The following is a 4,183-nucleotide window of genomic DNA, read 5'->3' on the forward strand; positions in this document are numbered from 1 at the left end:
GTGCCTGTGCCTGTGGCTGTGCCTGTGCCTGTGTCTGTGTCTGTGTCTGTGTGTGTCTGTGTCTGTGTGTGTCTGTGTGTGTCTCTGTCTGTGTGTGTTTATGTCTGTGTCTGTGTGTGTGTGTGTCTGTGTCTGTGTGTGTGTCTGTGTGTGTGTCTGTGTGTGTCTTGTGTGTGTGTCTGTGTGTGTGTGTGTGTGTGTGTGTATGGGGGGAATAAACATTGTTCAAACCTCCTCGCCCACTTCCTGCCCACACCTATCTCCCAGCAGAGCCCAGACTCTGAGCCCCAAACACATACCCGAGGACAGGGTCTCCTCCCTGTGAGAATCCCTGTGAGAATCGGGGGCCACGGTGTCCCAGCCTCCTTCTCAGCCCTGGCCCGTGGCTGCAGCCACAGGGCTCTGGGACCCCGCTGGGGAGAGACATTTGGGTGGGGCCGAGGCCCCGGGGTCTTCTTCAGTTTTCGTCTTCCTCGAGGTCACGGTGGGTAAAGTTTCCACGGGTTGATTGACTCACAGGGCGACTTCTGGGGGCAAAATCACACTGTTCTGAAACGGGGACAGCTGGGTAAGTGGGAAACTGTTCTCTTAACTTCGCCCGCCAACCGCGTCGGTGATGGGGACAGATAGCCGCAGACCCAGACCACGTGTGACACCATGCAGTGGCTCAGACCTTGAGTTCATGTCTTCCCTGGCGTCCCCTGCTCTTACGGGAAGAGGGGCTCACACTGCCTTCTCGGACTTGACCCATCTCCTCCCGGAGCTGCCCCCTGCCCTCTCCCAGAAACTGCAGCCTCCTGACCCTTCCAGCTCCTGCCCGGGCCTCACTTGGATGCCTAGGCTGTGAGGAGTGTAGTTCCGACTGTGCTCAGAAGATCAGGCGGAGGGGCCTGGAAACGCTGTAGGAAGTGAAGGTGAGGCAGCGGGAGCCGGCCTGCTCTCGGCTTTCCGGAGAACTTGCTGAGTGTCTCCAGTGAGCTCGAACCCCTTTCTCAGCGAGTTTCCTCATCTATGAAAACCAAAGGGAGGGCTGCAGGGTTTCTAAGAATCCTTAGATTCTCAATGCTGAGAAGTGCACTTGGTGGGTTCGAGCGCTGTGTGAAGTAGCTCAGGCCAGGAAATTCCGGGGGGCAGTCCAGGAAAGAGCAGCGGTCACACTGGGGTTGACAGCTACTGGCTTGGGCCTGTGTACCAGTTGACACTTAGCACTTGAAATGTGCTTTAAGCACAGTTCTTCCTCAGAGACGCAAGTTCAATTGCCAGCTACTATCTCGATGGTTTATTATTAACAATTGGGCACCCGTCACTACAACACATTTTAGAACATTTTCATGACTGAATAACATTCGGTTGTATGAATGTACCACTTTGTTTATTCTCTTATCAGTTGATGAACATTTCTGCCATTTTCATGGCTACTAAAAACAATGCTGCTATGAACATGTGTGTGCAAGTTTTGGGTGGGCATATATTTTCATTTCTCTTAGGTATAGACATAGGAGTGGAATTGCTGGGTCACAGGGTCACTTTTTTAGGAACTGCTTTAGTATGTGGCTGTTCCATTTTAAGTTCCTACCAGCAGTGAGTGAGGGATCCTATTTCCCCACGTCCTTGACATTATCTCACTTCTGGATTGTTGCCTTTCTGCTATACCGGAAATGGTTTTGATTTGGAGTTCCCCAACGGCTAATGATGTGGAGCATCTTTTCATTTGTTTATTGGCCATTTGTCTATATTCTTTGGAGAAATGTCTACTCAAGTCCTTTGCCCATTTTTGAATTGGGTTGTCTTTTAATTGTTGATTTATAATAATTCTTTATATATTTTAGATTCTAGGCCCTTATCAGATATAGGTTTGCAAACATTTTTTTCCTATTCTGTGAGTTATTTTGACTCTCTTGATGGTATCTTTAAGATTACAAAATATTTACTCTTGACAGAAAAGCTCTGTGGTTATCCTACGCAGAATGCATGAGGAAGATATTGTTCATGGTTGCATCTACTTACACTCTACATACCTACTACGTAAACAGCAGACGTGAACTGTAATCAACAAGGTCCTGCAACAAAACAAGTGTTTACATGTAGTTATTGTGCGTATTTTGTAGGATCCCAAAGGCAGGCGCAGGTGGTGTTCCCTTCATCCTGCGATCATTCTCTGTCCCCTCTTCTTCACAGATTTGTGAAACTTTGGGGTCCTTCTTCCTCACCCTTCAGATGTCTTACCCAGAGTTATGCTTGAATTTTCACCGTTAGTCTCATAAAATGAGTGGAAGAGTTTTCCTCTTTTTCCATTTTTGTGGCAGAGTTTTTAGAGGGTTGGCACTCAGTTTTTGTAGTTGAGTAGATTTTTAACTACTGAGTTCATGTCTTTAGTAGTTACAGATCTATTCGGATTTTCTGTTTTTGTTTTTATCTGGTACTAGTTTTTGGCAAATTACATTTTTCTAGGAACTCGTCCTAGAGTTTCACACATGTGGGTGTGAAATTTGCAACAGTTCTCTTTAAAAAAAAAAAATCTTTCTGAGGTTGTAGTGATATCCCCTTTTTAATTACCGATATTTAAAATTATGAGTTTTCTCTTTTTGTCTAGATGTGTTACTAAAGATTTTTGTATATTTTATTAATTTTCTTGAAGTACATGCTCTTGGCTTTATTGATCCTCCCTACTGCATCCTTTTCTATTTTACTTATTTTTTTATTTAAAAAATTATTTGACTACACTTGACATTCAATATTTATTAATTTCAGGTGTGCAGCATTGTGGTTAAGCATTTATACGACTTACAGAGTGATCCCCAATCACTCTAGTACCCACCCGGAGCCATATAGTTATTATATTTTCCATTTTATTGATCTCATTCTTAGGTTTTTATTTCCTTCTTTTTCCTATATTCTTTGAGCTTCCTCTATTGTTCTTTGTCTAACTTCTTGAGTTGAATCTTTAGCTCATGAATTTTCAGTCTTTTTTTAAATTGATGTATGATTAACACAGAACATTAGTTTGTGTATGACATAATAATTTCATATTTGTTTATATTGTGAAATGACCATTATCATAAGTCTAGTTAACATCTATCACCATACATAGTTACAAAATCTTTTGTTTCTTGTGATGAGAACTTTTAAGATTCACTCTCTTAGAACTTTCAAATATACAATACAGTATTATTAACCTTAGACACCATGCTGTATATTACACCCCGTGACTTACTTATTTTATAGCTGGATGTTTGCACCTTCACCCATTTCACCCACTCCCTGCCCCAATCTGTTTTTACATCTATGAGCTTGTTTGTTTTCTTTTTAAGATTCCTCATGTGTTTGTCTTTATCTGACTTATCTCACTTAGTACAATGCCCTCAAGGTCCATCCATGTTTTCACAAAGGGCAAGATTTTCTTTTTGAATGGCTGAATAACATTCCATTGCGTAATATTCCATTGTGTGTGTGTGTGTGTGTGTGTGTGTGTGTGTGTGTGTTTATCACATTTTCTTTATTCATTCACCCATTGAGGGACACTTAGGTTGTTTTGATATCTCAGTTATCGATAATAATAAAAGCATAGTATGCTAATTAGACCAGACATCCTTCTGGACGAAGCCGGGGCTGGGAGGGAGGCCGGGTTCCTCGGTGCCGGAGGGAAGCTGGTGCCGGCAGCCAGGGGAAGGAAGGCCTACTCTTGCACGGATTTCATGCATCGGGCCTCTAGTTATAAATAATGTTGCAATTAACATGGGGGTGATTATCTTTTCAAGTTTGTATTTTTGTTGTCTTTGTATAGATACCCAGAAGTGGAAATCATAAATTTCCTTATGATTTTTCATTGACTTGTGAGTTTTTTTTAAGTATGTTTTTTTGTATTTCTACAAAAATGGAGTTTTAAATACTTTTGGGTATTGATTTTTAACATAGTTACATTGTAGTCAGAACATATTGTCTATATGACAACCATTCTTTGATGTATGTTGACATTTTCTCTATGGTCTACTAAATATTCAGTTTTGTAAGTGTTCCTGTGTACCTGAGCAGAAAAATTTTATTCTATAATTTAAAATATTCTTTTATTTTATAATATGCTAAATTTTGGGTACAGGGTTCAATGTTCAAATCTATGGTTTTTTGATATATTAATTACTGAGAGAATCATGTTGAAATCTCTCACTGTGAGGATAGATAGTTT

The sequence above is a fragment of the Myotis davidii genome, unplaced genomic scaffold, assembly GCF_000327345.1.
Source record: "Myotis davidii unplaced genomic scaffold, ASM32734v1 scaffold134, whole genome shotgun sequence".
In the NCBI taxonomy this organism is placed as follows: Eukaryota; Metazoa; Chordata; class Mammalia; order Chiroptera; family Vespertilionidae; genus Myotis; species Myotis davidii.